Below are 25,924 nucleotides of genomic sequence, written 5' to 3' on the forward strand. Positions count from 1 at the left end.
TTACCAATTAATATTATATAGTTTCTTCCAATAATTTTCGAATAACATAGTAAAAATACAGTCTTATGTGTTCAGTGAGTTCTAAGTAAATAATATGAATATTTTAGATGTTTCCTCGATTAAGGCCTGAGGGCCGAAACATCGAAGAAAAACAGTGACGGAAGAAAGTATTTGCACACCACGTTTTTATTTTTATTAAATTATGAATTTATGCAATCAAAAACCATATTACTTTAAAAATAAAACTTATATTTATAACTTAATAGCTACAAAGAAAATTCTAATGAAAAAGATCTTTCATAAAAAATTAAAACATCAAACTTACAAAAAATACAGAAAAAATTTTTGCACACCTTGGCATCTATTACCGCTTGTAAACGTCTCGGCATTGAGTTGACCAATTTTTAAATTAAATCTGTGTCAGTTTGTTTCTATTCTTGCTGTAAAATATCCTCGAGGTGGTGTTTTCCGGTTATGTGATGTTTTCAAACATTTTTATCTAAAATATGCCACAAATTGTCAATTATGTTTAAGTCAGGAGACTTTGAAGCTATATGAAGTTGTTGGCGAATGTTAATTATTAACCACTTTTTAGTTTTGTTTCCTGTATGTTTCGAATCATTATCGTGCATAAAAATATACCAATCCTGAATTGGTAATTTTGCTGCACTGGCTAGCAGGTTATGGCACAAAATCTTGACATAACCTTCTGCATTTAAGATCCTTTCAACAGGCACGAGATTTCCTACACCATTATAAGCCACACATCTCCAAACCATTACACTCCCCCCTCCATGGTTTACAGTAACTGAGACGTTATGCTTCCTGATTCTTCACTTTTCCTTCGCCATATCGTATTTCTGCCGTCAGATCCTAAAAAATTAAATTTACTCTCATCAGAGAATAATATATTTTCCCAAAAACTGATGGGCTTGTTGATGTAACCCATCGTAAATAAGAACCTTTTTTACGATTGGTTTCACTGATACAAGGTTTCTTTCTCCGGGCCCTTGCTGTAAATTCCTTCCTTTGGCATTAGGATCGGTTAAATAAAAACTAATTTTATACAATTAAATATTTTAAAATACTGAAAGAAAATATTAGAATTGTACTCAAGCATACAAACAATAGTAAGCATACAATCATATCAAAAAGTGCAAATACTTTTTTCATTGTGTTTATATCATGATTAAATATATTTGTATTATGATTGAATTTATATAGTTTTTTAACAAGCTTTAATTGTACTTTTTATTAAGGAACCTCAAACTATTTTATTAATAAAGATTAAACCATTGGGTAGGGTGAAACAACTGATCCTTTGAGATAATTTACATAAAATTAATTGATTATTATTTTATAGGTATTGATAAGGAATTTGACAAACAGTCAGTATAGGATGTTTGTTTTCCTGTCAATATATAATATTAATTAACAAAAGATGTGATGATTTTGTTTTTAGAACTAATTTATAGAATCTTAATTTTTTAACAATAAAAATAATTTTATAATCCCATTCTCTCTCATGTTGAACTTTAAAGTTATTGAATAGGTTTTAGTTTCGCTGGAAAATTTTACGAACATCAAGTACTTTTCTGACAGAAATATTCCTGGAGATGTATGGGTGAAGAGGGAGAAAGTTTGGAAGCCTAACGATCCGACTGGCAAACAGAATAACAGAGGAAAAAGAACAAAGGACGAGCGCCATTACAGGGTGACATTGATTGAATTGTTAAATATTTAGATGGCTGTGCACTCAGCTACAACGGCACGTTCGATATTGGCAGCCCTGACTCGTGTCCGATCGCCACCTGCTACAACAGTCGTGATGCGTCAGATTTAAAAAAAAAATGCAATGTATGTTCTCTAATGGGACTAATAACCTGAAATCAATTGTTTAAAGAACTCAATTCATATAATTAATTATAATTATGATTTAGATGATCGAGAGTTGTTTCATTCAATGAGAGGTTTAGATTTTGCTAGAATAGGGAAAGAAAAATAAATAAATAAGGAAACAGCAAGTCATGATAACGTGGTGCATATTTTATGAAGAGTTACATGCACAAGTTCTATATGTAATTTCAGTTACTGATATATACAGTAAGGATAAGTATTCCGATCGTGCAAAATTTCAGATTCAAGTATTCAATGGAAATACACGTCTAGAGGTCTACCTGTGGCACCTATGGTGCTAATAACCATGTATAATTCAAGCATGATTAATGGGGGACATTACCCAAATTACTTGTAATTTGCTGGTATCAATGGAGTGGTCTATATTTGAAATAAATTACAGTTATGATGAAGAAAATGAAATAACCCTCTATTCTTTTATAATTAATGGCAATTGATATATGCTTAACCAAAAGGTGGTTACAATTTATTTAGTTGTGTTAGTTATAATTTTGATTATTGAATACATTAATTAATAAATTATATGATCATTTACTTGGTTGATCTGGGTTTGATTTTCTTTGTAGCTTGAAAACTAGTTCTTCTTGTGTGTTCAGTCCTCTCATCTTGATTATATTCCCTGCCTGGCTGGGTTGAATTAACTAGTCACTCATCGTGAGTGATAATTAACTATTGACCAAATGAAGTTGCCCTAAGATAGTATTAGTTCACTCATCAGTGTCTTTTTTATCACTCATATATGGTCCCTCTTCACTTGCTCAGTTAGTATTCACCCCTCCTTCATTTGCCTGCCACTAGACGGAAGCATTTTAGGCTGACTTTCAACATGAGGGGGCTTCCTCAAACAAACCAAGTTTCGATAAATGGACAGTGTGTATATGGGTTAACATCTTAGTTCATGTACAAAAAGACACGAAACTGAAATTTAGTAAGAGCGGGTATAAACTTGGGATGATACACTCAAGACCTTTTTGTTAAAAACGACCGACCGGATTTGCCAATTTAGAGTATTTATTTTACAATTTTTTTTTAGGATTTTCCCTCAAATATCTCTAAAGATTTTGATCACACTAAATCAAACAATATATAATCAAGTCTTATTTAATATCAAATCTATATTAGTCTACCTGAAATCGTTTAAAATAGAATTAAATTCTGGATTTAAAATAAAATCTACTTTTAATTTTGTTTATTTGACATACTAAAGCATCCTTCATTGTTAGTAGTATTAAAAAACGAATAAATAACATTATGAAAAAATTGACGAAAGGAGGAATAGAGATAGCACTTAAGTCGGATGAACTTCGCTGATTTCATATTGTTCTAAAGCTTGTAAAACACATTGCTAGCCATTTTTTCACTTTTCCTACTTCTCCCGCCCTTCCTAGATATCCAATGCCCGAAATAACATCACTTAATCTTACGTTAATTTATTACTGAAGAAGGACGATTCTTGATAAAAAGCTAGAAGAAAGAAGCTAAAAAACCACCTGCTGTTCGCCAAAGAGTTCCAAACTTTATCGATAAGTCGTTATTTAGATTTTCCTTTTGTTCTGCTACGTTAGTCAAACACTGGTTCCTTCCATATTGCATTTCCTAACATCCATTTTATTTTTATGAACCATGTTTTACCCTGATACCACCCCATCATTACTTCTTATCATCGTTTTTATTCTGTATTGTTTCAAATAATAATATTCCATGGTATAGTTTAATATATTTATTATAATTAACAGATCAAACCATAGTAAATGATGAACTAAACCTTCAATAATTTAATAATTAAATGGTATTTAATATTAGGTTGGTTTTACCAACCTATTTATACGGTATATATACCTGGTTGGTTTTACCAACCTATTTATACGGTATATATAACCTATTTATACGGTATATATACCTATTATACGGTGGTATATACCTGTTGATACGGCTTAAACGTCAAATTTTAAAAATGGACTCGACTAAAGCAGTGGTTCCCAACTTATAGATTATCTGCACCTCACTAGCCAAAATGTGAACAATTCACAGATCACCTTCACTCCTTTGACCAAAGGCAGATCCACCGTGGAAAATATATGATGATTAGATTACTTAAAAATGCATTCTGATATTTTATTTACTAGTCATAACCATGCAGCTACACACTTAAACATCGGTTAAGGTAACGATATAGAAATTTTAAAAATAATTTTTCATAAAATATGTGAACTGTAAAGCTATTGGTTGAGAACAACTGCTCCAAATTACCTTTTATTTTCTTTATTTGAAAATATTGTTTTCTATTGTTTATAGTAATAACTATCATACTATCAAAAGAATTCTTTAATTAAGGAAAGGCAAATATCTTACTGAAAGTATTAATTAATAGCTGTACATAAATTATTATAACTTTATAGATGTTACCAATAGCTCAAACGTAGTGAAAAAAAAAGGATTAGATTGAGCGTTTTTCTCATAAGTCCTTTAAATGTTTTTGTGTTTTAACGGTATTTTCATTTGGGGAAAATTAGGAAGGGAAAGTACAAGGAAAGTACGACATCGTACATAATAGAGAAATTGCTGATTTAAAACTAGTTAAGATTGATTCTAACTTAAAGTTGGATAGTAAGTGAAGGTTACGAAGCGCGCTACAATTTGTTTATCTTTTGTCCCGATTTTTCTGAGTTAGAAAAATAAAATATTGAAATATTAGATCTCATTTACACTACATTCAACCCAAATTTTGATAAAAATGAATAGATAAGGAAAAGACATGGATTTTTTCATATGCTGAAATGATAATAATGCATAATAATACAGACGGCTGAGAGTGGACCTTATCAAAATTATTAAATATTAGTTCGCTAGAATTATTTTACAAAATAAATGACACCCCCAACCAGAATAATTTGAAACTGTAAAATGGAACAATAACTAATAGGAGACATTATTCGCTAATAATTTATGTAAAAGGGATATTTTCACAAGGGTGGTGATTTAGAGCCATCGCTATTATCTGGAGGGAATGATATTTGCAAAGGCTCTCCGATGGACTAGATATAGTCCACCGCATTAATTCCGGATAACCAAATTTATCTACGATTAATTGCACCACCAAGTGAATATATAAGCGACAGTACGCCCAATGTTCCACAACAATCCCTAATACCATCATATCAAATTGAACACAAACGATAATATGGGCAGTATATATATAATCTTAACTAACAAACTTAAAATTAAGGGTAAGCTTATTTTTGTTAATGGAGACTTTTGTAAAATTGTTTGTAAAAGACGGTGGTAAAAAAATATCACTTCCTAGGAGTGTGCAGTCTTAGTATGGCAATTTTTTTTTCATAATGGTTTATTTTTGGTTTTTCATCCAGTAACTCCTACAGTTTTACAAACATAAATATAGGCCGTTTATAGCCGAGAGAATTGAGTTGACAGCAACCTCGTAACTGCAGCGGCGTTAGTTCGAACCTGGACGGGTCGACTTTTATTTCGTGTCGCCCAACGGAATGAAAGTTTAACCTCTTCCAACACACTCTGGTTTAAATAGTTACTAGTACATAACCCTCCCGTATGTCAGAAATGATCAGGTAGGGATAACAAAAAATATCATCTTATGTATACGAGTATCCCTCTTTCCCTTTTGTCTTTTTTATTTACCTCATTGACTTAAGACATTGTATAAAAATATTTTGAATAAAAGAGGATTTTTTTTTGGAAAAAATTGTATTTTAGAAAAAAAACATTGCCCAAGATTATACAAAAGTCAGAGTGCATGTGCTTGAAGAGTTCTATAAGTTCTATGATAATGCTAAGCTAAATAATATAATTCGAGTTTTCAAACTGGAACCGAACAAAACTGCGAAGAGCTCCTGTGCTTCAACGGAACGGCCAATCTTCATTTTGAAACCGATTAACAATTACAACAAATCCTTCTAAATAATTTTTTGACAATTTTTAAAGTCAATCTTTTATTCCGGAAAATATAACGTACTTATAGTTGATGCAAAAATATAAAACTATGCAAAAGAACTGACTGAGTATAACTGCCGGATGTTTGGTTTGCATACCCCGCAGATCGGAGGCACCCCCAGGCGACAGCTGTGTATCTCCCAACGACTACCGATCCTGTCCTCTTCAATAATGCAACGGATCTCTGCCGAAGGTGTTATACCTCTTTTAGCGACACACCGTCTCATCTGCTACTCTTAGCCTCCTTGACTCTTTATTTTACATTTTACTGTATTTACTGATATTTAAAATTGCCGATACGTTGAAATTACTTTTCATCTGGATTCTGAAATAACATTCCTCATTCCATCGGTATAGTTTTATTTTTATGAAACTTTTTAACGTCTATTATTTCTGTTCAAAAAGTGCTCCATATGTTAATAAAATACATTATGTAGTTTTTTAAACCTTTATTGCTTTGTACTAATAAGGCTGAGCCTGATGCGCCATTTTTTTTTAACCTATACCGGGATTACCTATTCAGAACTTTTATATTTTATTTTCTACTTACATTTTAATTTTCTTGATTTTATCAAAAATGAATCCAAAAAGGCCACGCCCATGGTGCCTAGGTTTACGTTGAAGTTAATAGAAATGTCCGCCATTGTAATTTGAAAAATAACGCAGCCAGCGATTGGGTCGCTCCCCTCCTACTCCTTTACCACGCCTCTGGTAATAATGCCTGCAATTTTGGCTTCATTTTTCCTGCCAGCTTACTCCCTCAGTTAAATTCCATTCTCCAAGAATGTAACTCGCTAAATCATCAGGTATAATTGCTGAGTAGTAATTAATTACTTTACGGCCGTTTGTTGATTATATTTACCATTTTCGCAGTATGACAACGATCTATCACCGGAAATTTTTTTTTCCGTTTTAAAATTTACTTTTCCCCCTCCCTTCTCCTTCCGCATTCCGGTAAAAAATGCCATCATACTGGAATATGATTACTGGAAGGAGAAAGAGTGAAGTAGATTATAGCTCTATTTTTGCTGACCGAGAACCATTGATATAACTCGAGGAATTGGTTAATATTTCAAGACGTGAAGAGGAGAGAGCATATGTTGCTCGTGGAGCAGAGATGGGGAGGAAGGAGAGGGGTGAGAAAATGAAACATAGATGAGTCAGGCAGGTGCTGGGTCGTTACCATTATCCCATCATCATTCCTCAGCCTCTTTAAACTTTAAAAATACTTTGTTCTCTCTAGAGATATTTACTCTTTGTTAAACATTAAATTGATTACAACCCGGGCAAGTTTGTACACATTGCACAACTCCCTATAGAAGGGAATATTGCCAACCACGTGTTTACATACCTATGTGAACTAGCTGCATTCCATAAATTATTCAGCAATGAGTAACGACTAAGAGTGAATAGTAATTCAAGTGATTTATTTTAATAGCCAATTAAGGTATTTAAATAGACTGTATAGTATTAAAAAGTGTAGTACGATCTGCGGATTACTGAACTTTTCGTTTTTAAACTAGGCTTGGTAATGAATAAAATAATTTATAATATAGTTAATAATGATTATGGTAATATATATAGTCGATTGTTTTGTGATGCGAGAAGAGATGAAGCGGAAGTGGAGGGTGGCACCTCTGTTTTATTTTACAATTTTAGCGGGAAAAATTATATATAGTAACGGGAGATTAGGATCTTACAAAATAGCTTAACAATCCCGGCAGTGCCGTGTAGCTTTATCAGTGCAGTGCTTGAAAAAAAATGTCTACGAGAATTGACTCAAGAAATGCTTTTTCTATTCTAATTATCATTATTCTGAAACTGAATGTTTTCTGCCTCAGGCTACAAGAGAAAACACACGATCATTATTAATAAAAATTTAATACACTATTTCATTTCTAGAAGTTTCACTTCCGTCGGCTGAAAACAACTGTTACAATTAATTTTTTTTGTTTTTACGTCCATTGTATACTGGATATTACATAATAATTGCCTAATTGTTAATAATACCGAATACAAATGCAATTCATTAGTAAACAATTAAAATGAGTTAATTAATTGGCTTTTAGTACCTAGATTTGGGTCTCATTCACTATAGTACTATTGAATGGGTAGATAGACCACGTTGGTTTATATTGATGTTTTCAGCGAGAACAGAACCGGCAACTTGCTCCAGTTTGCTGCTGCTAATTGGACCAGGAGCTATTTACTGCCGACTCGGCACCCTCTTCCTCTAATGGTTCCTGTCAATCCATCCTAGTCCTCTTTGATGTCGGTCTGGGATGTCTGTCATCGGGAGGCACGTCATTTTTTAAATATCTATCCCTTCCTCATTTCAATTAATTTTTTAACAACAGTCATCGTTTTCTTCTGATTTGACAAGTATTTAAAATGGCGTATTTGTCCAAGATCCGGGGAAAGAGAAAGGGAGTTCTTTCGCTCATTTGCGATCACTGTTATAAAAACTAAATATAGTTGACTCTATCAACCACAGCAAGGGTGAATAAAAAATGGTTTCAAACTGTCACAAAAACTAACATCATATAAAGTTGAGCAAATTCACTAATGTATGAACTGTAATATAGCTGTTTAGCTACAAAACGTTGATTTACGATTGTTTGGAAAGCCTATTGCTTTTTAAAAACTGTACCTCAAGAATTATTAAGCTCCCTTATAGAGTATATTTCAGAAAGTTCACTCTTTTTTTAAAAAAATGAGCTATGAAGATTTTAAGTTTTGTTGCTCCAAATGAAAAATGACCGAATAATTTAGGTTTTTCCTGAATAAAATAAAATTCCGGGGACGTGCGACTACTTCTTATATAAATATATATATATTACTTCTTATATACATATAATACTTCAGTATATACTTTTTGATGTCATTTAATGTATCTGTTATAAAATATAGGTAAAATTTAAACTTTTTTTGTATCAGAAAATAACGCCCATTTTTTCCATTATTTAAAAGAACTTTTTTTAAATAATTTATTTGTTGTTATTTACAACTGTATACATATATACACATCAAGCAAATTTGCTGTAAGTAATATTATGATACAAACATGTGGAGAATCTACCCATTGATAGAACTCCAAAATAAAATAACTTAATAATTTTGTGTAACTACTGAAATAGCCACTATTTTTATTTCTCTTTACCAAGGGAAATACGGCTGGGCATATAATTATTTTCTGTTAGATTGTAGCCGTGAGTCAACTCTGTGGTTTATGGAGCTTTCTTGAGGCTTCTTAAGCCTTCTCCCAGCCTCCCTCATGGGGCAGAGGAGTTCACATTATTATTATTATTAATAAAGGGGTTTTACGGATGGATGTGGGTAGAAACATTTCTGGTTTGTTTGAATTCAAATCCTCTCTCAATTCAATTACTTAATACCCGTCCCTGACTCACTGTAGTGTCAGGGTTGTGTTCAGAGTAACATAAAGTAATTATCTGCCACAGCCGGTTTCAACCCGAGTCCTTGGAGCTAGTAGGACAGTGCCTCACCACATCAAAAGAAAAACCGATTATAAAATTGGAAATACTGTCGTCCGGAAGGGATTTAAAGTATCTTTGATGCGTGGTCAAAAGGGCTTAAGTCCAAAATATGAATTTTTCAGGAGAGCAAAAACAAAGTTCAAAACATTATGTAAAATCTAATTATTGATATTTTTATAATTATTATTTTTATAAAACAATGTAGTAGTAAGTCTATCTGAAACATGAAGACCTAAATACCTACCGGTAGCTCTAATTCGGTGTTATAATACGACATAATCTCCAAATACTCAAAAAAGTGATTTAAGCCCTTATGACCGCGCATCAAAGATATAATTAAGAAACTTTGTTGTGTTATATTACTGTTATTATTATGCTCTAATTTACTGTACACTGGCAGTGGAAATAAACTTGGTCACATTTTACAGCTACCTATCGATTTCATAGGCTAAGTTGTCTGGCTTCTTTGTATTGGTTTAATGTTGGGTAGAATGTTACCTTGGTTGATTCTATTCACTTTGTTCTAGTTATTAGAGTTAGTTTCATTGTTAGAACACATCCATTAAATGTAGAAATTTATTATTTAGTTTATTGTTAGGTATATTTTCTTTTTAGGAATTATTATTATTTTTCTTTCACTAATACACATCAAGAGACAGAAATAAATTTCCCATATCACATAAGTATAAAACTAATATAAAAAATACAAACTAAAGAAGAGACAAGCTATTAAAGACTTTAAAATATAACTTTCCTACAGACATAGGCCTAAATAAGTATATTATGGATTGACAGTACCTCCTTAGAAAATATTAGAATAAAAAATACCCAACGAGAAATAAAAAAAATTAATTTATCTGTAAGATAGTTAATTATTAATCCTAACAATTAATTATATTACATTAGTTTAAAGTTTAATGTTAGTATCTCAGAGGAGGCAGAAGTGTTGGTTTCCCAAGACCATTAGGTGAGTTATGCCATTGTTTACTAAGAAAGAATAATTATTAGGAATTTGTTCCCTAATAAATTATAATTTATAATTAATTATACAATAATTAAAATATCTATAATTTACAAGAACAACAATACTTTTCACTCCTTAAAGTTGTCTAACTATAATTCCAGCATGTATAAGTGGATGCACAATCTAATATAGTAATTTAATAACTATGTCAATTTTAATTGTAACTTTGTAAGTTTGTCAATTATAATCTACTAACTTTGTAAATCCAGTGTGAATGACCCTAGTGGTCGAAACACTTAAAATAAATTGATTACACTTTTAAATAATAGTTAGATAATATACTCATCTGTTTGAACACTTAATTGGAAAAAAATAAGTAGGAGAAAGTAGTACAGAATAGGAAAGCTAACTTTAAATCCTTAACATAATAGCTAAAAAGAAGTAAATCAAAATCTTTATAATTGTATTTTTTTATCAACTGCTAAACTACAATAATTTAAAATGAATATTGTTTTTCATATTTTGTATATATAACAAATCTGAAAAGAAGAAAGTACATTTACCCCATTTTCCATCATATGCGGGGTAAAACGAGGAACCAACTTTAAATGTTAAAGAAGCACTTACTAGACAAACGGTCTAAACTTCCAACACCTTACAAAAGACTGATCTACATGACTGTAATAAGGCCAATCTGGACATATGGAGTTGAGCTTTGGGGCTCCACTAAACCTTAGAATTCCTCTCGTATTCAATCCTTACAATCCGAAATCCTTCGTAAAATCCTGAATGCTCCTTACTTTGTCACAAATAAAATCATACATAAAGACCTTAATGTTCCCTATGTAACCGATCTAGCCCGAATTAGATATCACTCCTTCCATTATAAACTCTCTAACCACTCAAACCCCCTAGTTTCTAATCTTGCATCCTCTTCCATTCCTGACTATCCTCCGAGGCGCCTGAAAAGAAGATGACCACGGGACCAGCTAATGTAAAATGTCATTAGAGTGCTACGAATGGGTAGTTTCTCTACACGCCTGTAACACTCCAATTTAACTTAGATCATATTTACTAAATGTATTATAATGTACAGTTGTAAATAGCAATAAATAAATATTTAAAAAAAAAAAAAATTTAAAGCTACTTACCGCTTTATACCTGTATTATTATAACTTATTTACCATTTTTGTATATCTCTTAAATGTGAATTGCCTTGTCTTCCCTACAGAATGCTCTAAAAAAGAATTGTAGGTTCAACACCCTCATACAGCACACCATATCTAACCTTCAAAGTTGTTGAAATATAACATTTTTTATCATTGTCATGGCTTAAATCTATATTCTGAACATTAACTCTACGAATCCCTTTACTGTTAATGAGTAGCTGAGCCGATTACTAGTGTAGTACTGCAGCTGGTAGACTTCGGAAGGGTAGACCGGCATTAGTCTGGAAGGAAACCGATTACATGAATTTATGGGAGGATTACATCTTAATATACGTCTAGGATTCGTCTAGATAGTCAGAGCATTACGTTCGGGACTACTAACTTAAAAAATAAATAACGTTTTGCGCGTTCTACCTGCCTTGTCAGCAGTAGGGGTTTTTCAAACAAGTAAGTCGACAAGTTGCTCATATTCCTTTAAATAGGTTGAAAAAAAAAGCAAATAGAATTTACTTATTATTCCTCAAACGATATTCCATAGAAATTTAATTTGTTTCCAATGCAGGACAAATTCTAGTCGATTCAATATTCGTATAAATTATTACAAACAATATGATTGTACAATTTTATATTGTATTATTTTGAATTATTCCACAATTGAGTCATACGATAGCGTTCAGAAAGTTAAACTCAACTCCCATGAGCCAGCTTAAATTATTGTAAGGAAAATAAAATTTGGCACAAGCATGTGAATAGACAGATGAGCGAAGAACGTCTACTAAACAGGTTGCTTGCTGTCACCTTAACTTTATACGATTTCATTGCTAATTTTTTTTTTTTACAGTTTGTCGTTAAAAATCTTTGGAGTCTAAACAATATATATATTTTTTAGGAAATGGTTTATCCACATCAAACTCCGTTCTTCTCCGCGCTGATCTTTCAATTTGTGTGGAATCGGGCTTAAAAATTTATGGTAACCCTAGTTATGATGGTTATCACTAAATTCTTACTCGTGAATACTACTAGTATTTCCTGCATGGTATAAAGGATCTTGCTTCCTAACGAGGAGCAAAATGTTCGCTTCCAATCCAATCGACCATTGCTTCTCTGTAGGGGCTATTTGTCTATTCATGAAGCTATGTAACGTTAGGTCAAGGGTCGGTTCGAGGAATCAGTTAAACGCGTGACTGAAATCTTAATAAAGTTCTGATGAACTAACGTTGATATAATTACTTAACGTCCAATCAACAATACGCCCGAAGCTCAAATGTAGATGCTATGAAATCAACCATTCAACTGATTCATTACTGCTAATTACTTTATATTGATTACGTACATTGACAAAGTGAGTCACGTCTTGGGAAAAGTTCTGTTCTGATATCTGAGGAACCATTTGACCGTTCAGGTGTCTATTAAGGTTCAATTCAATAGTCATTAAATAAATCATGCATATGACCATCATTACTCTATCTAAAGGTAATCAAATACACAATAAAATAGTTTAAAAAGATTATATATGTAAGAGTTATTAGTTCCATCAAATTTTAAAAAAAAATCATAAATTGTTAATCTCTCATTATTTGGAAACAAAATATTGGTATCTGAAAAACTTGATCTCAGAGCATACTCAACGTATTTAATTAAATTTAATATGTTTATTGAAATTTAAAACTGTATATTATATTCAGTAAATTTGATCTCAGTTATAATGGAGTAAAACAGGCGTGTAGAGAACTACCCATTGGAAGCACCCTAATGCCTCTTGTTTTAGGCGTCTTGGAGGAATGGAAGAAGACGCAAGGTTAGAAACTAGTGGGTTTGGGTGGTTAGGGAGTTTATGATGGAAGGAATGATATCTGGTTTGGGCCAGATCGGTTACATAGGGAACATTAAGGTCTCTCTGTATGGTTTTGTTTGTGACAAAGAAAGAAGCATTGAGGATTTTGGATTGTAAGGATATGAGAGGAATTCGAAGTAGAAGCCCCAAAGCTCAACTCTGTACTTCTAGATTGACCTTATTACAGTCCTGTAGATCAGTCTTTTATAATGAATTCGAAGTTTAGACCGTTTGTCTAGTAAGTGCTGTAATAGTCGAAATCGACGTGCAATTCCCTGTCTTTTCAGTAATATGTGAGAATTCCTGTTTAGTCGTTTCTCCATATGTAGTCCAAGGTAGCGGATCTGTTTTACAGGGGTAGGAACAACATTATTATAGGAGACTGTAGGGCGGTCGGTAGGTTTACGACGAGGAGTATAGGTGATTTGATGGGATTTGTTGGAATTTATTTTAATCATCCAATTACGACACCATTCTTCGAGGGCTGTGGATGGAATTGGAGAGTTTGGGAATCAATTAAAGGGTTATTATTATTAACTGCGAGCACACGTGTGTCATCGGCATACGTGATGAGGATAGTATTTGGATTGTTTGGGTTGTCAGCTGTATAAATGGTGTAGAGGATGAGACCGAGGATACTACCTTGAGGAACACCTGCGGATTGAGGAGGAATAGAGGAATGAATAGGAACCGATGTGGTTTACTTGGAATAATCTATCAATGGGAAAGGAACAGATGATGAGAAAGTATGTAGGAGGTAGGAATTGACGGATTTTGTAAAGCAGTCCCGGGTGCCAGACTCGATCGAACTGGCTTTTGACATACCAAGCTGTACATTCCGCGCTTCAATGATGACGAGACAAATTCTACCACACAATGACATTGCTGGGTAGTGGAGAGGGATGTTCGGAATCCAAACTGGTGACAAGGGATTGGAATCTATATATGATTGGAATCTATGTAGGGTATAGGCGTTTCAAAATGAGTTTTTCGATTTTGCCCATGATCGGTAATAGAGAGATAGTGATGGATATTCAGGTAGGATGATGGGTATTTTGGTGGCTTTGGGTGTTTGGGAATCATTTTAACTATAGATAATTTCCATGGGTCAGGAAAATATCTGGAACGGAGAAAGGTGTTATATGTGTAGGTGAGGTATAGGATGGCTTTCCAAGGAAGAAGTTTTAGGATGTGGGATGTTATTAGGTCGTATCCAGGAGATATTGAACGTAAAGATTATATGAGGACTCAATCTGAAGCTCGTGAAATTCACCTCAAATTAGTCCATAGTGATAGTAATTAGATACTGCAAATCGTGGTTGAAGAATACAATGAATATATACATGGATATTTGTGATAGTAAGAAGGAATGACGTTTCAAAGTCATATGTAACAAATATTTAGGTGAATGTTTATTGACAAAAAATAGTTAAATCCATTTATTAAAAGGTTAATCGGAATAAGTAATATTTGTATATAAAATAGCTTTGCACTTCACAAAAATTTTTATAACAGATTTCAATTGTAGTAAGTAACAGAATATCTTCCTAGCAGACGGATTTTAATCATGATAGTATTTATGTAATATATTATGCAATGTTCAAGTAAAGAGATATTTATATTCTATAGTAGCAAAATAATAAAATATTTAATTAAAAATGGTATTCTTTTTATTATTATTCAACAAATTAATATACCGAAAAAATATTTAACCTATCTGACATCTAAAAAATACCTCATGAAACGTAAACTGAAGGGAGATAATACTATCACATAAAAGTAAGTTTAAACTTATCACGTTCCTCAAGGTAATATCCTTGGTCTCATCCTCTCCACCGTCTATACAACTGACATTCCAACCAATCCTAATACTATCCTCACCACGTATGCCGATGATAATAACTCATTAATTGTATCCCAAACTCTCCAATCCCATATCACAGTCGAAGAGATCCTCTACCTTGGACTACAGTTGGACAAACGATTAACCTGGAATCCTCACACAAGACTGAAATGAGAGGAAACTGCACGTCGATTTCGACTATTACAGCACTTACTAGACAAACGTTCTAAACTTAAAACATTACAAAAGACTGATCTACATGACTGTAATAAGGCCAATCTGGACATATGGAGTTGAGCTTTGGGGTTCCACTAAACCTTTGAATTCCTATTGTATTCAATCTTTACAATCCAAAATCCTTCGTAAAATCCTCAATGCTCCTTACTTTGTCACACATAAAATCATACATAAAGACCTTAATGTTTCCTATGTAACCGATCTAGCCCGAACCAGATATCACTCCTTCCATTATAAACTCCCTAACCACTCAAACCCCCTAGTTTCTAATCTTGCATCCTCTTCCATTTTCCATTCCATCTAATCCTGACAATCCTCCGAGGCGCCTGAAAAGAAGATGACCACGGGACCAGCTAATGTAAAATGTCATTAGAGTGCTACCAGTGGGTAGTTGCTCTACACACCTGTTTCACTCCATTTTAACCGAGACCTTTTTTATTAAATGTATTATGTAATATACAGTTGTAAATTTCAATAAAGTTATTAAAAAAAAAATCTTATCACTTTTTTTTATCTCCTTGGAGTTTCAGTATGGGATTCACCGAAAGATAGTCTATTTGATTGGTGCAATAGTTTGTTTGCTTTACGCGACTACTTTTCAATAGATTGTAAGGTAATTTAAAATACTGAAAGTAACATATTTTCCATTCTATGCAAAATTTCTACTGCCTTTTCATTCGTTTTTGTCAAATGGTGTAAAACGCTATTTATTTTTTCCTTATTATTATTTTTAAATACTCTATTTTCTTTATTTGGAATGCACTCCCATACACAAAAATAAATATATCTATTTATATTTTAATTTTTTTTTTACATTAAGTTATACTATTTACGTATTTTTTGTTGTTTTGATCTTTTTTATTATTAACTATGTTATTTTTTGGTTACTGAAGCTTCAGTTACAATTATTCACTGCATATTCCAAAGTCATATTCCTAATAACGGGTTATTGAATATTAAAAAATTGAAGACTGATATTATTTTTATATTATCCAATCACCTCCTGAAAACTATTCCTCACATTCCTATCTTATTCCTAAACAACAATCCAATACAATTCCTTCCATACTTTAAAAACCTTGGTATATATAGTGACACCAAGGTTTTTAAAGTATTTAATCCAAACTCTCTCCTGGAAAAACCACTTCTCCGATATTTCCCATCGTACCTTATCCATCCTAAAGCGTTTAAATTATCTTCGTCACCAACTTCCTTTTGAAATCCGCAGGCTCTTGGTTACTTCCTTAATATTCCCCCACTTTGATTATTGCTGTGTGGTTTACGGGGGGTGTCTCTGGGGATCTCGGCAAAATTAAAACGGTTAAATAATTGCTTTGTACGGTTCATCTTTGGGGTCCCGAGGAACGCCTCTGTCACCCGATTTTATTAAGAGTTGAAGTGGCTTTACTCCTCCTTCCATCGTAAATATTTTCTTGCTTCCTTCCTCTATCAAGTTATCCAATCCCGTCGTCCATCGTAGAACTCTGATATATCCGCTCACGACCTTCAGACTTTTATGTAACTGCCCATCGAACCGCAGCATTTGGTAGATCTTTCCTCATCCGTTCCTCTTCCCTATGGAATTCTATTCCCCCCTTCATTCGTAGTTCTAATACCCTTCCAACCTTCAAATCCCGCATCTTCGACCACCTTCTATCCATTCAATTCCGGAAGAATAACAATTGAATGTTTCAACCAAAGTTTATATATTTTCTGTTCTTAATGTTTCAGAATTTCGTATATTTTTGTAAGTATAAATATTAGCAGAAATTGTACCTTTCCATTTATTATTTTTAGTTTAATTACATTTGATTTTTATCATTTTTGTTTTCTATTATTTATTATCAGAAGTGTTTGCCATCTTATGTTTTATTATATGACATAAGGTTTTACTTTATTTGTTCTCTTCTTATTTTATATGTCCTGTTAATTATTGGTATTCATTTTAATCTTTTCAAATTCATTATTTTATTATGTTTTATGAAGTTCTATAATTTTATTCTAAGGCTCTAAAGCCTAATGCTGACGCCTCTATATTATTTTAAAGGGATCAATCCCAGAATAAATAAAGAATATTATTATTACGAACGGCTGGATATACCCAAGCGCTTTACTTATTTGGTAGGGTTTTATTTTATATTTAATTACATTGTCGGAGTTTCTGCTTAGTTCTGAAAGGGTTAAAATTTGTTTACTCTGTCAAGAGAGCGCGAGTTCTTCTTTTTTGCTCTTTCAGCCCGATCTTCAAGTGTTTTTTGTGTGGAAGGGCGTTCTAGCCAAGTGAGTTGGGTACAGGAACCTTGAGTCTGCAGCGGCGCCAGTTTAATCCGACCTGGACTGGTTGACTTTTATTTCGTGGTGGTTCCAAGAAATTAAAGCTGGATCTTCTCAGAGTAGGTTAGTTACTAAAAGATAACCCTCTCGCTTTCTGAATGCCTGAAATGGCCAGACTGGAAGTTTAAAAACAATCTTTGTTTCCTCTGATGCTCACACTTTTTTTGTTACATTATAAAAGTAGCTTTTATACCAGATTTTCTGGGGGGTTAGGAGGGAATAGATAAAGGAAATCATAAGATTTTTCGAATTCATAAAATTTTTACCGATTAACGAACTTATAAGAGTCTTTATTTTTTATTTTTAAACATACAGAAGTAAAGTGCTTAACACTTAAGAAGGTATAGGCCCATCATATGTACGAAAAAATCTAGACTGATATCGTTATGAATATTCTCGACATATCCCATTAATCAATGATAATTCACCAGAGATTTAATATAACGTGATCAGTTTTAGATGGCGCATTATCTATTGGTATTAAAGTAATAAATTCTATTTTGGGCAATAACATTTCACCAATTATTAATAAAAAAAATTGTAGAGATGTGATGTTATTATTCTAAACAAAGTAGTACTCTTATAATTGCTTAAACGCACTTTTGATACGTGTATATTAGACGAAAACTGTGTAGAATAAGTAAACCAGTTATTGACAGTTCAACCTTTGTTTGTACCTATCAAGAGTTTGGAGCAAATAACTGTTTAAATTTATGCCAGTTGTGAGCTGAGGGTTTAGCTTTCAACTGGCATATTTAAAAAAAAACGGTTGTTCGCACGAAACCCTAAATACTTAAAAGCAAATCTTGGCCTATCAATAACTGGTGTACTTGCCCTGTGTACAATTTTACTGGAAATTTCGTTACAAATAAAAAAAAAAAAAAAAAAATATGAAGGAGAAAGCAGTAAAATGAGGCAGTAGAGAGTTAGGAGTTTGGACTCGAGGGAGCTGGAAAAAATGGAAGGACTATGTAACATAAAACGGCTTGCCTCCCTAAGGACTTGAAGACCAACAACGGGGCTCAGGAGGAATACTCTCTGAAGCGGAAGAAATCAAGAGAGTTTGTACAACTCATTGAATAACTATTTTTAGGTGTCACCTTTATATAGAAGTTATTTAGTACAATTTATTTACCTAAACTGGGCGCCAGTTCCTCTATGAACCAACCTTATATTTCTCTTTGAAAATCCTTATTGTTTTTGGATATAATTTTAGTTAGTAGCACTGAAGAAAAGTTTACTAACAACAGACGGAACGTTTCAGTTATTTACTTGGACTACATTTACGAATTGAAGAAACAGTTCATGTGAAGGCTTCGTTACTACCGACAGGTGGTACTGTTCCTCGCCAACCACTAGCGATATAAAAACTTCAAACTTATTTCGACAAACTTTATTCATTTATTTTTAAATGTATATAAATTAAACCTCTAAGCTAGATTTTATTCATTTTTAAAACAGTATTCGGAGAGTAACTTATTCTGAACTAATAAAGAGAAGGGTATAGTTTGGCTGAACCACCTGTGCCAGACGGATTAAAATTTCTTGTTTTCTCAACTGCATTGTGTTACTTTTTATTTTCGAATATTTAATTGTAAAATGCTATATTTTTATTGCTCTAAGGTATGCATGAATAGGTAGTAATAACATATAATTTAACTGTCTATAGAATAAATTATTTAGTCTTGTGATTATCTTGTGTCAAATCTGTTAAAAAAAAAATAATTAAAAATTTTAAACGGACATGTGTGGATTTGGAATGCAGCACTTCATACTATATACTTATACTATGCTTAACTAGATTAAATAAATTAATATACTAAATTAATATGTTTTATATTTATATACTGCTAGTTAGGCCCGTCGTCACTTTGCTCATTGATTTTTTCAACATTTTTTACTTTAGTAAGAAAATTAAAAAAAAAAAAGAAAAGGAAAATGGGTAGATGGCTAGTTAAGTAATACGAGATATTTATGTTAAATATTGAGTAATGAACCTAATTCCAATATGAGAGCACCTGACCTCTGGATTATATAATTATAATGTTTGTTAACCATAGGAATATTAAAAGATAGAAACGGAATTTTGTTGTGTTCGCATATTTTTTCCCACAACTTCTATGTACACGTTAAAGCTTCCTAGGAACATTTAATAATATGTTAAATAAATTTTATTTTGCATTTCTTTCCCTCATAAATAAATATTCCCCATTTTGTTTAAAAATGTTTAATAATATTTCACCATTTTTACTTTTTTAATATTTTCTTTCAATTACTGATTATTGTGCATATTTCTTTTTTCACATGGAATTTTTGTTTAGTCCAAAAGAACTGTTAGTGAAGAAAAAAATCATACATAAACATGACAGCACACAATAAGTTATTTGTTACAATAATTCTCAATTATTTTTCTGAAATTCTAAAATAAACGTGTAATGTTATAAAAGTTTATGAGCTTAGTTCTTTAAAGTACCACATTCACCAGTTACGACTATCAGAAATCGATTTCACGGCACAGAAAACTTAAAAGATTTATCATATTCGCAAATTTATTGTAAACTTGTTGAGAATGATGAGATGACGAATTACGAGTACATTACAATCATTGCAATTAAATGTATTTTTAAGTAACTTTAAACAAATTAAAAAAAATAACATACGGTATTTAGTTTATTTTCAATTGTTTTCTTTACAGCTGCACTCAGCTATATTGAATATATTTATTATTGTATTAAAAAAAAAGTGAAAATAAACCAATACATATTAAAGTACATATCTAGACTGTTTTATCACATATAAATCTCACTCCAAATATTAAAACATTGTATTGTTTGATAATACTTTTAATGAGCATTTTTATATTACTTTTACAGTCTAAAATTCTTCGTAAAATCTTTAATGCTCCTTTGTCACAAATCAAATCATCCATCAGGACCTCAATGTTCCGTATGTTGCCGATTTGGTCAGAACCAGATACCAATCCTTCCATGATATACTGCCCAACCACCCAAACCCACTTGTTTCTAGCCTGGCTTCTCCTTCATTACCTAATAGTCCTTCAAGTCAGGACTTCTGAAAAGAAGATGGCTTCAAGATCTTCACCTTTAGAAATGTTATTGGAGTTCTATTAATGGGTAGATTCTTCACATGTTTGTATTATGTCAATTTATCACCAAAAACAAATTTACTTGTTATATATTTGTAAATAACAATAAATACATATTTTTAAAAAGTTATTAAGGAATGTAAATAAAATTTGTTTTGTTTCAACATTTTCATTATTAGGTATAAATGAAAAGCAATATAAGGTTTAAATATAATAATTATAATTTATTTTAGACATCCATCTGTTGATAGAGGGGCATTAGCACACTAGACAGACTTTTCTTTTCAATTTGAATAACCTTAAGAAAAAAAAGCTTTAATATATGAAATATATTTATATATGAATGGAATATGGTCCGGGTGCGGTAAAAAAAAAAACAACTCAAATAGTAGAATTATACTATTTTATTGAGCCAACGTTTCGACCCACGGTGCAGGGCTTCGTCAGGGCTAAAAATTTTTCATTCTTCCAGTATGTCACAAAGCCATTCATCTATTCACACGGTCAATCAACATTCTTCCAATATTTATATATATTTGTATTGTCATTAACTTTCCACTAATATCCAAATAATCACATAATCTGCAGATAAAGAGAGAAAACAACCCTGGTTCCTCATTTATTTATTGCTCATCTCCCGCGCTCCTCGATATAATCAGAATATATCCGATATAATCACGCACTGGAGAAATTTATTTATGGATACATTTAAAAATAATATAATCGGGATGATTCAGCTCATTCTTTTGTTTTGATCTACACATTTTATTAAATCCTCTGAGGAGAGGCCGGGAAATGTGCTTTATTTGAACAGCTAATACACCTAGCCTGAATAAAATCAAAGTGCTACTTCAAGTTTTATTTTTAGAATTATAACATTTGTACAGTAAATTTTAAAGGATTAAATTATACATTTTATTTATTTAGTTTCGTTTCAACTTGTTTTTTTTTCATTAGAAAGTACTGATTGAATGGTTCGAACTGAACTAGGTTAAGTGCACCTATTATTGATCTGTTACTGACAGATCAACCTTGGTTTTTAAATACTACCTAATTCCTTTTCTTTTTTTTTTGTTGCAAGTACTGCTTTTTTCAGTGAGAAAAACATTGTATTTTTATTTACTGGTTGTCCAGCAGGTTAATGTTAATTAAAAATAAGTGAGCGTTAATATAAAAATTTTTAATTTGATAAAATATGAGAGCTACTGCGAATTCACACATATCTCGGTCAATTTCCAAGTTTGTTAATGCAATTTTAATTAAATTAATTATGTAATTGACAGATCTAGATTAATCGAAGATGCATAATCATAACATCGATGTAAAGAAAGTAATTAGACTGGGGTAAAAAAAAATATCGTTAGTAGCAACAAATTGAATCTGGCCATGGACGATCGTCAATCCCGGATTCCCGTGCATTGTGATAAATCTAGAATGCCGTACGGACTCCTGAGGGGCCTCAGTGTCTACGGGAGGATATCTGGGCTAGTAACAGTTCGGTTAATAGATGGCGCTGGTGGCCACTGACAGCTCCGCATAAATCAGGCTCCTGGTCTCTAATTGATACGGTGGCCTGAACTCCGTCCTCTCGTCCCGCCCTCTCCTCTAATATGCTGGTCTGGTATGGCTGTGCTCTTGCCATCGTAACAGTTACTTAGGTCTTTTAACATGTGTTTTTTTCAATAGGAATATTATACGAAAAATATGCTGTTTCTTTGTTAGGGGACTTTACGGATATTTATAGATAATTTAATCGATATATTTAAATAAAAATAGATAGAGCGACCGTATATTTCATTTTGCAGACCATTGACGGTTTTTTATAGACTTGCCATCATGCATTATAACCATTAGCTGTATTTGATAATTAAAAATGGATGACCTAAGGCATTTTTATATTTTAACTAAGTCCATCTCCGTGGGTACAGGTTTACTATACCCACTTTATCACTTAAATTTTGGAAAAAAGTTTAACTTTAATATAAGTCGATAAATTAAGAAAATTATACTTAACTTTAATTTATAAGCGAGGTAATTTTTATACCGAAGTATTATAAGTATTTTTAAATCTAGAACATAGTTTTAAATTAAAGACGCTTTCTGTCATGCTATATTTTTTACAGTTTACTGGGTACATAAAAATATGTATTCATAATGTTTATAGTTCAAATTTACTGGGGCCTACATTTACTTAAACATATATAATTACAATGATTTAGGTATATAAACAAACAAGTGAGTGTTTGTTTCCATTTAAAACTACTTCGCTGACTTTCGACCACAATTTAAATTGACAAATTCTTTACGTGGAAAGAGGGTGGTCAACTTAGAACTAGGAGTATAATGGAAATGATATAATATATCAAAGATCACCTTATGTGTAATTACGTGTTCTTTGATATATGCTATTATATTAAGTTGAAGAAAGTAAGGTAGAATAAAATTATAAAGTGAAGACGTTGAATTGGTATTAGAATGACTAGGTCGTTCGTACTTTTCCAGGTTAAAAGTGTTGAGAGTGCTGAAATTCTGAATTTTGAATAAATTATCCTATAAATACTCTTAATTTCTAATAAAGGTACTTTTTGTTATAATCAAGAATGTTGTTTTTTTTAAAATAATTAATCATATCTGATTGTTAGTAGCAATAAAAAAATGCATAAACATGGTCTATTGAAGAATTTGATGTGAAAAGTGAAAATTAATATTTTCATATTTGTTATGGAGTGTGTGTGTGTAGAAATTTTTTACTATTGTAATAACAACCTTAAAAATAAAAGATATTGTTATAGCATTATAGTACTTAGCTTAGGATTGGAAATGAAGTAAGGGAATGTATGGATATATAAATAGGAATTGAATGGATTAATTTGAAATCAAGGATTTTATTTTTATTTTAAGGACCAAGGAAGGATGGTAAGTGGAAGTAGTGCATTGCGCCCACTGCACCAGATTTTTCCAAGTTTTCACTCAGAATCTCTCGGAATAAGTTGCTTTGAGTCAAATTTTGTTCATTACTTTCGTCTAAATTTTGTAGGAATGTATAATTGTGTAAATTCGTAAAGTTTTAGATCGATTAAATACTATTTCAGAAATATTTCATGTATGAATTCTGATTGATATCGTTTGAGATGGATATGATTGATAAAAGCAATATGACGGACCATCGAAGCTTTCCATAGAGATTTCGAAATCCGATCACTTGCCGAGAGAGCACATCCTATTTGTGAAATATTCGGGACCAACCCCACACACCGCTAGATCTGGACGCGGCGAAATCCGATTTGACGGCGGATGGTTTTGTCCATATCGCCTCGGTCGATGTGGCATTGTGCAAGGGTGGACGAGTGGCCTGTTGTATTACATGGCAGCTCCTGCCTGTCCATCCAATGTGCCTCGCCATTTATTCCTATTATTGTTGTTAATTGATTATTAAATTTGATTGATTAAGTTTTATTACCATAATTTAAAGGCTTATGGTTTCTCTTCTATGTTTGTTTTATTATTGTGGTATAAATAAATCATTATTAAAACACTGGTGTGATAAACTACTTTTTTATATTCTCTAAAACTTTCTATTGCAGTATAAAATATTCTTTTCATTTTATTTTTTATGGTTCTTCATAAACCTACATTCATTGCTCAAAACACATTTAATAATATACCCGCATTTAACCTTTTTAACAACTCAGGTTCTAACGATTTATTTTGTTTAATAAGTGAATGTGTTGGGTCTAAATGAATTTTCAGGCCATGTAAGTGCCAGGTTCTGCTTCTTTGGGTTATCGTTAATTAAATGATTGAAAAAGCAATGAAAAATGTAATTCTGTAAATGAATTTTGTCCCTTCGAAAAATTCAACAATTTAATAAAAGAGAAGGAAGTCGTAATGACATAAGGAGAAGTCGGGAGATCTCGGTTTTTCCGATCAAATCGAATATTTTCCCTCTTTTCTTCTTTAGTTATTCATAATTCTTTAATGTTTTATATTTATCTATTATTTATTATTGCCAACAATGAGAGCAATAATGAACAATTTTTATTTATTTTTATTTTAATGAAACAGAATGTAAGGTACTTTAAGAGAAGAGTTTTTAAAAATTCGTTATTTAAGCCCTCTCAAACTACCCCTTAACGAGGTTAAGACCTATCTGGTATTAATGAATATTTAATTGTACTTAAACATACCGAGTTTAATTAATATAGTTAAAGTCGTTTTCGAGAAAATCGAAAAAATATAAGAAATCGATTCTATAAAGAGGCACTTCCGGTCGGTTGATTTTATCGAAAAGTAACTGTCACATCCCAGGCATATACCTGCCTTAAATGTGAGATTACCGTTTCGTTTTTGAGCTCGGCTGATTACACATAAAGATCATTTTAAGAGAATTGATTATTTGAGAGTCCTCAAAACACGTATTTAAGTCAAAGTCAATTAGTAGTGGTAGAAATACTGATTATTCAGTGAGTTTTTCTTAATATTTATTGCAAATGATAAGTTAATAAATAAAAAAATAATAATCCTTGATTAAATGTATTTATTTTTGTTAACATTCGGCCCTCATAACTGGATATATCTTCTAATTAAGAGAAAATCGCAGAAAAAAAAGGATTTACGTTTATTTGTTGTTTTCGGCTCTCTGATTTTCATAATTAGTTTAAGGTTATTAAGATTTTCAGCTTAAATATTGTTCTAAAATGATGCAAATAAGATTTTTAAACTCAACAAACGATCTGGTTAATTAATACAATAAATACGATGTAGTTATTTGTAATCAAAATGTTTTATTAGTAATTTCATTGGATATGAATCATAATTATACTTTTTTCGTCTTTTTAGTTTATTAATATTTTCTTCTAAAATATTTATTATTTGGTAATATTATGTTTAATGATACATATACTTCTATATGTTTGTGTCAATTTAAAAAAAAAATAAGTGTAATATGTTTCAATAGAAGACATTTTTAACTAATCTTGGTATAATAATTATTTTTGGATATTGAGGCAAAAAATTTCACTTTTTTTTACTTTCCTCTTTAAGAGAGTAAAGGGGTT

The 25,924-nt window shown here is 31.8% G+C and overlaps 1 protein-coding gene across 2 annotated transcripts in view; it reads left to right on the forward strand.

Annotated features, from left to right (window-relative positions):
* The window catches only part of LOC106677602 (uncharacterized), a 938,458-nt gene that overhangs the window by 91,153 nt on the left and 821,381 nt on the right, over positions 1-25,924 (forward strand). The gene's annotated exons all lie outside the window — the stretch shown is intronic.

This window comes from Halyomorpha halys, unplaced genomic scaffold, assembly GCF_000696795.3.
Source record: "Halyomorpha halys isolate HHAL.00 unplaced genomic scaffold, Hhal_1.1 Scaffold104.1, whole genome shotgun sequence".
Classification (NCBI taxonomy): Eukaryota; Metazoa; Arthropoda; class Insecta; order Hemiptera; family Pentatomidae; genus Halyomorpha; species Halyomorpha halys.